Here is a 13758-nt window from a genome sequence, read left to right on the forward strand (position 1 = left end):
ATCAAATGAACAAGCCAAGCCAAACAGGAAGAGCAGGGGTCAGCAAACTTTTTCAGCAGGGGGCCGGTCCACTGTCCCTCAGACCTTGTGAGGGGCCTGACTATATTTTGGGGAGCAGGGGGAATGAACGAATTCCTATGCCTCACAAAAACCCAGAGATGCATTTTAAATAAAATCACACATTCTACTCATATAAAAACACCAGGCAGGCCCCACAAATAACCCAGAGATGCGTTTTAAATAAAGGGACACATTCTACTCATGTAAAAACACGCTGATTCCTGGACCGTCTGCGGGCTGGTTTTAGACGGCGATTGGACCAGATCTGGCCCCCAGGCCTTAGTTTGCCTGCCCATGAGGAAGAGCATGGTGAATGGGATGCCATTGCAACACTACGTGGCTAACCAGAATTGGCTATGACATAACTGCGGGGAAATGGAGTTAACTGAGAGAGGTGAGGCAATGTGAACAAACAGGTAAACATTTTCTCAAGCAGTGCTGAAAACTGAGGGGAAAGGGAGAAAGTCTTTCAATAGTGGGAAGAATGCTCATGGAAAATAGTATGTAGCTTTGGGTATTTTGTTGTACTCATTCACAGATCCATCAGGCAGTAAGCAAGCAGAAAGCAACACAGAAAGGCAAAGCCAACCTCAGACTAGCATGTTCGGCACCCCATCAGCCTACAAAGTTGCTTGTGCCTGCCAGAATGCTCTTAGTAACCTTTCCCTGCCAGCTTCAGACTTCAAACTATTCCCCCTGCCCTGGTCAAATTCCAAGCCAAGCATTGTTATTTTTCCTTTTAAGCCCCCAACCCAGACATGTGGGTATAACACACCCCATGAATTCAGACTAGCCCCTAGTTATCAGAGCCCACTGCTTATCAGGAACCTACTGCCTGCTTCATTGTCCCATGCATGAATGTACACTGTACACTTGATCACTAACAAGTCTCCACTGAAAATCACTGCATGGGAGGTAAAATGTTGTCTCTGTTGTTACATCTGTGACGGCCCATTCACATATGCAAGGAATGCCTTGAGGTAGCAGCCATCAAGAGAAGGAAGTTAAGCTTTCTGGCTACCCTTCTCCCCATGCCTGCGGTTACTTCGAAGTTCTCAACACAGAAAAATCGTTCAGTATTAAACTCTTTGCCCAGGCATCTAAGCATTTGTATTTGGTCAACGCATTACATGCACATTGCATGCACATTTATGTAACTATAGCCAAACAACTGATTTAGGCCAGGAAACAGTGCTTCACTATGAGCATTTAACTCTTTCCCTGCCCAAATGATTTCCACCAGCTTAGAATTGTAAATGTGACTGAAATAGTTTTGCACCCATTATAAATCTCATGAGAAACATAAGCTGCTTGGGACTGATTTGAAGCAGAGAAATTAGAAGTGTGAAAGCGTTCAGCTCTTCTTTCCTAGCCATTTCCCTGCTCCCTGAAAGATACGGTAGCTTGCTCACTGCAATGAGGAGTTCTTTGGGGAAATTATTCATTGTACATAAAGCTGCTTTTGAAGAATGACTGGAAGCTGCAGTTAGTAACCTAGCACCTGTTACTAAACTGAGTGGGTCCCGGCACTGGGAATGCATCTGACTTGACTTTCCATAACTTCCAGTCCACTTCCACTGCAATTCAGAGTGCTGGTGCTTACCTTTAAAGCCTTCTATGGTTTGGGACCTGGATACACCAACCTGCCCATATACTAAGATCTTCCTCTGGGTATCCCCGCCATCTAAAGTGAGAGGGCTATATAGGAGAGAGCCTTTTCAGTTGTGGCACCCCACTTGTAGAACTCCTTTCCCAGTTTTGCTTGGCACCTAAACTGGTAATATCCTTTAGGAGCCAGGCTAAGACATATTCATTTCCTTAAGCTTTTAACCTCTGATGCATTTTCTCCCCTCCTGTGATTGATTTTTTAATTGTGTTTGTATTAGTCAGTGTAAACCATACTGGAGATCTTGAACTGAAGGGCAGTATAGCAATGTTTTAATAAATAAACAGATAAATTAGAGGCATCCTAGGGCACACTTGCAGTTATATGTACAGAGCAAGGGTGAGGCCCAGCAGGCCCAGCAAGTGTCGCTCTTGACCTGAGAATATGTCTTAGAACATGACCCAGAATCTTCTGCAACATGCGCAGGGGAGTGTCCCTTGGCCAGTTAACAGGGGCTCCCCCCCCCCCCCCATACCATGCAGAAATCATTCCCTGATGGCAGAAAGTCTGGAAACCATTAGCCTATAACATGCCTATGTGCTTTTGTTTGTTTGTTTGTTTGTTTGTTTATAAGCATTTGTATACTGCTTAATATTTCAAAAATCTCTAAGCTAGTAGAAGAGCTGCAGCATTCCAGACTTTGGCCTGTCACTCTGTGAAAACGAGATCTTGTTAAGCATTTCAATAATGCAGGAGTACACAGAAGTCACTTGCTGGTGATGCCAATGAAACTCCCCATCTACACCAGATACTCAAGAGAAACATCAGGCATGCATGCCCCAAATAAATCAAGTCTTTGTATATATATTTGCTAAATCCCATAATACAAGGCATTCTTTGTGCACAACAGGGTGTCAGAAGAGCTACATTAATTCTGCATGTCATGTTTTCAAGAATTTCTTCAGTTCTCCGTCTACAGTTGAGACATTGCTTTGACAAGGCATTGGTTTATGTGTGTGTGTGTGTGTGCTACTGGGGAATTTGTAAAGCCCCGAAAAGGCATTCCCAGGTGTAAACACTTTTGCTGAGTATCTGTGCAGAAGTATATACATACGCTCAGAGCAGTTTTGGAAGGGGGTTAATCAATCACCTGCACAACAGAACTATTCTACTGGACATTGATCTGGCATGAGGCTAGACTAGGATTTCATTAAGCCATATTCCGATTTCATTAATTATGTTTAACAGAACCAGAGATCTGGAAGGGGCTGAAATGACACCTGCCCCACCCTCTGTTCAGAAAGACAATTCGCACAACTAAGTGCTGAAGTGAACAATAATTGACATTTTCAGCAGATTTGCACTTGTTGAACTAGTCTTGTGAACAGGCCACAGGAATTTGTCCAGATTCACAGTCCTAAATAAATAAATAAATCTCTGAATAATGTTTTGAGTTAACAGATAAGGGGCATGCTTGTCCACACACAAGGCATATGCAACATACACAAAAGTTTAATTTGTGTAGACCTTAAAAGAAACGGATTATGAATCAGTCCAAAGACGGCTATTAATAATGACCACCTGTTAAGCCAGACAAAATGAATTTGCAGTTGCCCCAAACATGTGGCACCCAGATCATGCTATTGTGTAGGAAGGGGATTAGTAAGGGGCAATTCATTTGACTAAATGGCACGATGAGAATGTTGGTTGAGTTTCAATCTAGGCACGTTCGGACAAAACAGCCAAGCCCTTCATTAGGAGCAGAAGAACACACAACACAACCTCTACTTCAAGTGAAACTGGAGCAACCTTGGCAAGATTCAGGTATGTTTAATGTTACAGATCAGGCGGGGCTCACTTATCACAGGGAGAGTGTTTTCAGATGACAGCACCAAAGGACTCAAGGGAAAATTGCAGTTTGCTTATAATCCCTGTTCAATTGACTGACTCTCTAGTAAATTGTGGTGACTGGAGTGACAATAACCTCAGTCCCAACCTGAAATCTCTGTGATCATCTAAGCTTCTGAAAAAATGGAAGATAAACAGTAGATCCCACATACAGCACATAAGCACATAGAGCTTATTCATTAGTTCTGTACAGAATGGATGAACTTGTGGAGGTTAGAAGCAGGATCCTTGTGTCTAAGCCTGCCACACCCTCAGAACATAGTATTTGTTCAAAGCTTTGGTGAAATGAACAAGGTTCCAGTCAACTTATCTAAGAGACAAAGGATGAAATCACTGAACAAATTGTTTTTTACAAAATAGTTGCTCAACCCCTTGAATCAGCACTCACGTTCTATGCATTCTATACAGAATCATAGAGTCATGGGATTTTAGATTTGGAAGATACCCCAAGGGTCATCTAGTCCAGTCAGCAGTTACCTGTGAGAATTCTTTGCATGTGATAATATGCTGAAAACAGATGACTCATTGGCATTTCTAAAGCAAACAAGCCCCAGTCTTGAATACTGTCTGCCAGAGACTCATTGCATAGGAACAACCCATGGATCATTGTGTTTACATAAACAGCAGGAGAGCAGAACTTTTGCAAAAGCAGCAGTCCTCAATTCCAAAGAATTAAACAAACTCCAAGGGGTTAGCTGTAAGAAAAATACAGTGGAAAATTTATCTTGAGACAGTTACCAGATGTGGCACACTCTAAAGACGTTCTAGTCCATTTATTAATTAGTTATTCTGCTGCAAAGTTATTTTAGGAGTAGTTTATTTGGTGGGGAAACTGCATCAAAAGGAGACACTGGCCATGCTGGATCTAGACACATCAAAGAAGTGTTTCAGTTTAAAGCGTTGTAAATTCAAACAGGGAAAACAGGTAGAGAAAAATGGGACTTTCACATCACCATCTGGGACTCATGATTCCATTTCTGTTGCATGTTCATGACCCCGTTCTTACTGAGGTGCAAAACCTATGTCCAGGGGCATTAGCACCCCTGACTGCATGTGGAATTAATTAACTCAGGGCTCTTGCAGACTGTTGGGTTTTAGGGGCAGGATTTGTGTGTGTCTTCTGCAACTTGTCATTGACACATTAATAGTGCATTAACGTTGGACTTATACTGGACTATCCACATATAGTTCTGCCTTATTACTTGTTCCACAATGCTTCTCTAATGCTACTGCATTATTGACAGCTGGAGGGGCATTCCTGTATTATAGTGCAACAAAAGGGAAATAAAAAATAAAGCAGAACATTTTTGGTATAGAAGTTACAGGATTTCATAAAGATGTTGCAGGACATGCACTGATTTGAAGCACAGCAATATGATCACTGCAAAACTGTTACAGGTCAAACAGTATTGAAAGCATATCATACATGTATCATAACTACTATCATATTAGTGAGGGGGTTAAATTCCCTTCAAATCAGATTATTCTCTCTCAGTACACGGGGGAAAGTTTTTAAAATTACTTACATTTTGCTACACTGAAACAAAAATATGAGCATTTCCATCTTTTAAACACATTAAATGGGGGGCGCCCTTTGTGTGGTCACGTGCAGCCCCCTGGACCTTATGCAGCACCATTAGCACAGGCTTGGCTTCACCTTCCCCAGGTGGGATACCTGGAGGTCTCCGCCTACCTCAGCCAGTTGCCCAATCCTGCCTGGGGAGGTGTTGCCAAGGTGATCAGGCCAGGTAGGTGGAGGGACCACCCTGCCCACACAATAGGGGGAGGATCTTACCTGGGAATCGTCAGCTGGCTCTAGAGCTTCTCCCACCCTACCCTCCCTCAGTTAAGACTTCTTTTGCAGGTTAGCCTTTTCCCCACAGGTACACAGGCGCTGCTACACCAAGGTCGCTGTTGAAGGGCCGGAAAGGAATTCTCCTGCATTGGCAGGTTTGCCTTTTCCGTAGCAAAAGGTCACAACTTTGGCGGTATCAGGCCTTGGGCGGAATCCTTTAGTCTATCTTCCCTAAATGGGGGTGGGCGTGTAGTGGTGACCCACGCCCCCCTTCTCTTTGTGGCGGCGATCCCAGGGTTCCCCGTTAAAGGGGTTGTTTTGAGGGAAGGCTTTGGCCATACGCCTAGAGGTTGTCATTGCTCTCCCCTGCGATGGCGGCGTAATGGGGGCAGGCTCGCTCTGCTTGAACATATGTTCTCCAGAGCCAGCCCATTCCCCACACACACACACACACTCTGGATAACCCTGAAGTTCCCCAGATCCTCGATGGGGGACTGGGAGGGATAAACGCCCAATGCCTGAGTCAAGGTCTATCCACAACTGAAACATAATAAAGTTGTGGCCAGTTTTTAATCCCATAGCACGTTGTCTCGAGTCGTTATTCCACACAGGTTTGGGGGACTCCGCCTGTCCACACAATATTTTTTTTTGGGGGGGACACATATTTTGTTAGTGACAATAGTGTAAAATTGATGTTAATAGTGGTGTACACACAATAAATTTGTTTTGGAAATAATTCTGATACTAATGTGATTTTCTGATGGTTTGCTTACTCTCTGGCCTTTATTTTTCTGCTGGGCTCCACAAGCTACATAACATCATGTAGCATCCCTGACAGTAAGTGTGGCAACCATCCTTATGGTTGTAAGCCTATGGGTAAATCCTATTTTATTTTTAATTTGTTGTACATTGCCTTTTTCATAATCAGGATACCTGATAAATTAATTAATTAAAACCCCATTGCTAGGAAAGGCTTAATGATGTCAAATAATCATAATGGAGGGCCAAGTGGCATACCATCTAACATTTCTCCAATGAAAATAGGAGCATCCTAAGAAAAAGTGGGACATTCTAGGATCAAATCAGAAACCAGGACGGCTTCTGTAAATCTGGGGCTGTCCCAGGGACACTTGAAGCGTCTGAAGTAGTAGTCAATTGCCAGGGCAGAAATCTTGTGATCAATAGGTACAGTCCTGCAGAATCTGGCCTAAAGGGTCATGGGGATAGGCAGCAGACATCTCAGTTGAGGTTCACTCTTTTTCAGACCTTGATAACCAGCCAATACAATACTGGACCAGTCAGACCAGTGCAATAGCAGAAAGCTGGCAACCCTAACCTCAGCTTCCTGAAAGCCAAATATGCAATACATGTGTCTTGACAAAGACTAGGTTGTACAGGACTGTGCATAGGTGCTGACTCCCTGGGACCCTGGATGCCCAAGCACCCACAAAAGTCTTCATGAAGGGGCCGGGCACCCACAAATTTCAGCGCCAGGGCCATGCATGCTGCATAGCACCCACGGCCCCAGGCATCCAGAGTCTCGAGGCCAAGCTGGCACTCCTAGGGCTATGGTGATAAAGTGCATTGTGTGTACTATTCCTAGAAAGCGATGTGGAATATACATTATTGGAAAAAAGAATGTCTACCAATGGCAGCTGCACTTTCACAAAAAAAACACCTAGCATGGTACTTTGCTTGTCACTAACTACAACTTCTCTTTCCTCTCCATTTCCTTCTGTATTTGACCAGGGAGTTTTTATTCATGACAAACAGGCATGGCTGTGGCGGCTGCAGGGGACAGGGTATCTTGTTACAAACCCTGCCTAGCTCTTTTGGTGGCTCAGAGCCAGGCAAACTGACAAATCACACTTCCTCTCAACACAGTCTCTGCCCTGAAATAGTCAGACCACTCCAGTTCAGAGCCCCCCACCTCCAAGAATCCCAAGCATCCCTCTACAATGCATCCCTATGGAGCACAAGCCAAAGCCAAGAGCTAAGCTGGTGTCCAGGCCTTTAATCTTAACAGGCAGGTTAGGAGCCCCAGTGTCTGTCATGTTGGGCCTTATGTCAGAGCCAATTGAGGCCTCTTAAGAGAACATGAAAGGAAATTAATCATCATCATCATCACCATGCAAACAAAGGTGGGCATAGGCAGTCTTGTTTCCCAACAGGGAATAATTTTTGCAGGCAATGGGTGGTCGTTTTAAAAATTATGCTTACTTGAACAATAATTAAAACATGATCTAAGTAAGGAATCCTGGCTGTATACACCAATGTGGGTCCTCAGAATTATACTTAGCACAGCTGGGATGTTTACTGAATACAAAAGCACAAAAATGCACTGCTAGATAAGGCCATGTTCGTCTCTTCCATCATTTTCTTTCATTCTGTTATTTAAAGCCTCTAAGGATGTTTCTAAGGGTGGCGCTGTGGGTTAAACCACAGAGCCTAGGACTTGCCGATCAGAAGGTCGGTAGTTCAAATCCCCATGGTGGGGTGAGCTCCCGTTGCTCGTCCCTGCTCCTGCCAACCTAGCAGTTTGAAAGCACGTCAAAGTTATTTCAAATACAGTAGGTACCGCTCTGGTGGGAAGGTAAACAGCGTTTCCGTGCGCTGCTCTGGTTCGCCAGAAGCGGCTTAGTCATGCTGGCCACATGACCCAGAAGCTGTACGCTGGCTCCCTTGGCCAATAAAGCAAGATGAGCACCGCAACCCCAAAGTCGGTCACGACTGGACCTAATGGTCAGGGGTCCCTTTACCTTTAAGGATGTTTCTGCTCTGCTGCTACTATAATGGTGCTTTATAGCCCCCCTTTTCAGGCAGACCTCTGATTATATAAAATTATTAAAAACAGTAAGCACCAGTACACATTATACAGTAAGACAGAAAAGCAACTTTCTGCCTTAAAGAAACTCTTTCTGCAGCTCCTCTCACACTGCAAGGTTTTATTGCAGAAAGGCAAAGTATAATATTGCAAGTAGCAGCAATTAACCAAATCTAAGCTTGAGCGATATTCAGAGTTATACATTTTCTGTATACAGTACAGATGTCCCATTCAGTTAGTGGGATTTTAGCTGTTAATGTACCTATTCTCATGAATTTGCACAATCTATTTGAAAGTTATCTAAGCCAGTGGTCATCACTACATGCTGTAATAGTGTGCTTTTCTATATATGTACTAATTCAATTTTAACCAAGTAAACAACAGAAGAAAATGATGGTGATGATGACAACAGAAAAACCCACCCTCTTGAATTCCATAAAGTCAATTGCTCTGTGTGAGAAGTGCTTCCTTTTGTCAGTCCTGAACACATCCAGTCAGTTTCGCTGGCTGATACCAAGATCTAATATTGTGAGGGGGCAATGTCTCTAAATCCACTTTGTCCACCCTGTTCATAAATTTATAGACCTCCATTATATCCCCCCCTTACTCATTTTTTCCTTAATAATAATAATAATAATAATAATAATAATAAATTTTATTTATATCCCGCCCTCCCCAGCCGAAGCCGGGCTCAGGGCGGCTAACTACAATAAAACAGTAAAAAGACATTAAAAATAGAACTAAAATAGTATTAGCCTTTTCTCACACATAAGTTGCTGATACACCGATGTTCAGCCTAACTTGGGTGCTATGCAATTAACAAATTTGTTCCTTGTTTTAGGCTGGTGAAAAGCAGCCCCACTGCTGTGAAGGGTACATTCACGAGCTCAGTTAAGAATAGCATTTGTGGCTCTGCATTTTCAGACCATACAAATCATAGTTACTGAAGGATGACATGCGAAGGCTGCTTACCAAACAAGGTTCTGCTTCTGTGGAATGAACATGGCAGAAGATCTGCCACAGTACTTATTGTTGTGTTCATTACACACACACACACACACACACACACACACACACACACACACATCCTGTATACAGTACAGATGGGTGGAGGTTGTGATGCTTGCCTAACATGCCCCAGTTGTCCCAATTTGTCAGGTACTGTTCCTATTTTCTGGTCCCTGTCCATAATGAGTTACTGTTGGAATGGTCTTGGGTTCATACATCTAAACCACAGAATAAGGGCTAACAAATAACCACAATCTGCAGAGCAACTTGATGGTTTACAGTAGTCTCAAAACCTTTCTCTGCTCTAACAGACCCACATGCTCTTAGGGCAATGGTAGCCAACATGGCTTCCTCCACTGTTGGACTACAATTCCTATCATCCCTCTCCTTTGACTATGCTAGCTGGGGTTGATGGGAGCTGGAATCCAACAATATCTGCATTCCTTAACCGTGTTGGCTACCCCCATTTTAGATCATGTCCAAAAATCATCGTTTTCTAAGGAAACGTTTAGTATCCCTAATAAAGAAATATCTCTTAAGTCAGTGCTTCCCAAACTTGGGTCTCCAACTGTTTTTGGACTACAACTCCCATCATCCCTAGCTAGCAAGACCAGTAGTCAGGGATGATGGGAACTGTAATTCAAAAACAGCTTTAGACCCAAGTCTGGGAAACACTGCTCTAAGTTACAAACTCTCACTCTTTTGCCTCTGTGGTGGTTGTTTTTAACCTGTTAGTTGTTAGCTTTGCCATTTTTTTAGGCTGAGGTACAGTTTGAACTAGAAGCTTTCTGACCACTATAGTACACCACCAACATCTGTAGTGTTTGTTTATGTACTAATGCAATCCTCCTGGAAGAGTAGCCTGATTATATGTGAGGAAGGAGTTGAACTTCATTCATTTTTGGCAACCCTAATGTAGAGAAAACAATACTCCTGGCTTCTATGTGGAATTTTTGAAGGGCTTAGCCCCTTCTCTTCCCTCAACTATGGAGAAACATTCTGGGAAATATAAAGGGCAATGCAAAGACAAGTGCTGACCTCTGAGGTATTCCACTCTACCTCAGATCAATATGTTATAAACATTAGCAAAGGCTAGGCCAAGATACCTCTTTACTTTTTTAAAAAAGAGAGTTTATTTTGGGGGCTTTCCCCCCATTTCCGGATATCCAAAAGTCTGTAGAGTTGACTAGAGTGTAAAAGTCACTCATATCTTGGCTTCCCAGGATGCTATGCAGTAGCACTGTATAATAAATTTCAACATAGAAAGATTTAAACAGAATGGTGAGAACAAACTAGTGATTTTTGCTTATGCAACAAAGGAGTAAATAAAATTCCTTTACATTCCTGCCAGGTGGAGCAAATCCAGTGCTTTTTTCTGGGGGTATGAAGGGTTACGCATACCCCTAAACATTTTGGGGCCTCATTGAGGGGCAGTATTACAATATGAAAGAGGGACGCAGGTGGCGCTGTGGGTTAAATCACAGAGCCTAGGGCTTGCCGATCAGAAGGTCGGAGGTTCGAATCCCTGAGACGGGGTGAGCTCATGTTGCTCGGTTCCTGCTCCTGCCAACCTAGCAGTTCGGAAGCACGTCAAAGTGCAAGTAGATAAATAGGTACCGCTCCGACGGGAAGGTAAATGGTGTTTCCGTGTACTGCTCTGGTTCACCAGAAGCGGCTTAGTCATGCTGGCCACATGACCCGGAAGCTGTACGCTGGCTCCCTCGGCCAATAAAGCGAGATGAGCGCCACAACCCCAGAGTTGGTCACGACTGGACCTAATGGTCAGGGGTCCCTTTACCTTTATTACAATATGAGGAGGAAAATGAGAGTACCCCTAAACATATTTTTTAAAGAAAAAAAGCACTGGGCAAATCTATACCATAACTGAACTGGTTTCATAGTAATTCCTTCTCTGCTGGGTACACTGAAACCTGTAAGCTCTGTATCACTCCAAAAGTCAGCTCCCAGGATTATCTGGGAGAAACCATGGCAGTTAAACTGATATAAAATCAATATAAGATTATAGTATGGGTCCCAGAGAGTGCAAGAATGAGAGTAAGAGAAGGCCCTAGCTGTCTTTTTAAAAACTACACTTACTAAGAGCTTGTAAACCAATTACTTCACCTGCCATGAACATACTTATTGAGCAATCCCAGTGCTCCTCCTAGCAGAGAAGATATATGAGGTGCATTAGGGGGAGCAATAATCTCATGACAGGGACTTAAGCAGAACTTGAGCTTGCGAACATCATTCAGCATAGCTGCTCCAACTGCCAGACATTGGCATGCAATGTTGTTCATGGTTATCTTCGACCCATTCAAACTTGCTTCCATGGTGATGTGTCCCATGAACTGCTTGCTCAAAATTAGAAAATAAACCAAGCTTAAACAAGGGTGGCTTCCAACACTGCATTTTGTAACCAAGTGCAGTAACCCAATCACAGAATAGGTATGCACTTTTGAAGGGTGGTAAATATAGCTACTTTTTCTTTTTTCTTAAGTACATGGAATGGGAGGCTCAGTCCTTTCATGGACACCTCTTCCATTATTTTTAAAGGGAATGAGAAGATTTTTTTCATATGCGTTCCTTTTATCATGTAGCACACTAGGCATCTATTTTGTACCCAGGATTTAACTACATGTATAAAAGGTAGTCTGAGCAGCCACTCTATGAAACAGGACCATAAGGGGGAAAGAGGGGGAAATATGAGACTCTTGACTGTTTCGTTCCACACAGAGGTACATACACTGCAATATTATATGTGGAAGATTATGCTGTACATCTGACAGGGACACCCTATGCATTCATAGGAAGGAGTCGGCCTTATACAAAGTCACACTATTGGTCCATTTAGCTCAGTATTGTCTACACTGACTGGCAGGGGCTCTCTAGAGTTTCCGCCAGGATTTGTTTCCAACTCTACCTAGAGATGGAACCTAGAAGCTTTGCATGCAAAGCAAGTGCTCTAACCACTGAGCTACAATCTCTCTTAAATAACAAGGTCAGAGATAGCTCAGTTAAGACAGGACTACAGGTAGCGACCATTTCGCACCAGGGTTCTGTTCCCAGCCCCTGCATGCATTGGCAGAGCATCTCATTACACCACACCCCCATTCTGCTTTCTTCCGGGTCCAAAAGGACCTGCACATCAACAATCACACATCAGCTGGACACACCTAAAACCATAACTGCCAACAGAGAGCCTCTGGAGAAAAGTAGCATATTTAATATCATATCTTACCCGCATCTCCCTCCAGGTGGCATTCGTATTCTCATATTGTAAATAGGAATTTGTGTCAGAAAGGGTGAACTTTCCTAGTGAGTTCATGGCAAGGCATTTTTGAACCAGGAACTCCCTAGTTCACACACAGTTCATCATTTCACCACACCTGTTCCATTTTCTGCTTACCAACAAATATACTTGGTTGCAATAAGCCCTTAAAGTATGCAATATTCATGCTGCCCTGCTCCGCAGCAAGTAGCTGAACTCTCCATAAGCTGCCAATTTTGAAGGCTGCCACCCTACATTTAAAATCCACATAACCCCACCACGATGCCAGACCTTCAAAGGACCTGCTGAAATGTGCCTATTTTCATCTGTCAGTGTTCAGAGGGCACGAGTGTCTTCACAAAGCAAGATCTGGATGTTAGAGCCCTATTTTCTTTCTATATATTCTGAGGCAATGAAAAAAAAATGTTTGGAGGAAATAAGGAAGTCATTAGCGCAATCGATTTCCAAGAACGCCTCTAAAATGGGCCTGAAGATGTTCCCCAGCAGAACCCTTTTTCAGCTGACAGATGGTAGAATCATTTCATCAGGCTGTTCCAACACTCAGCTCATATGACAGGCAGCAGGGTGCGGTCAGGTTGCTGCACTTTGAATGGTGATTATGCAATGCTGCTTTGCATCTTAGCATGAGAAGACACGTGAGCCATCTATGAGCAGTTACCCCCATGCTACAAGTGTAGAGCTTCCACAGCTATCCAGTGTTGCTACCTGAATCCTCTCACACTACTAACCACACCATGTCCACACCACACCTGGTTACAGTTTACGGTTTGATAACTGCTGTTTATTGCAACAATAATCCACAGCCTCAGCCTTTTTCACTTGTTCCCTTCCCACATCTATGTTTTATAAATTGTTGGCCAGTTGTCCCCCTTCAGATGTTAAGATTATGTGCGCTCCAGGGGTCAGAACTTTCCTTTACTTACATGTATATCTTGGGTCTAGCACCCAAGAGTCTTGAACCTGACAGCAATGCAGCTTTTAGGTGCTACTATAATCCACAGAAACAATAAAGTGCTACTTGGAAAGATGGAAAACTCATTTTGCTTTCGCCTTGAACCCACTTGGGGGTTCAAAAGTTCGACTGAAGCTCTGACAGAGACGGAAAGGAGTGATGAAGAGACAAAGAAAAAATAACTAGTAGAAAAGTGGGCTGTAAATGGAGGCTGACTGCAGGCAGAATGAAAAGAAGAAAGCCAACACAAAGGAACAGTGGAAATGAGAGGTGTCAAAATCCCAAATCCTATAGTAAACAGTGAGAGGCTGGC

The sequence above is a fragment of the Podarcis muralis genome, chromosome 6 (assembly GCF_964188315.1).
Source record: "Podarcis muralis chromosome 6, rPodMur119.hap1.1, whole genome shotgun sequence".
Lineage (NCBI taxonomy): Eukaryota > Metazoa > Chordata > Lepidosauria > Squamata > Lacertidae > Podarcis > Podarcis muralis.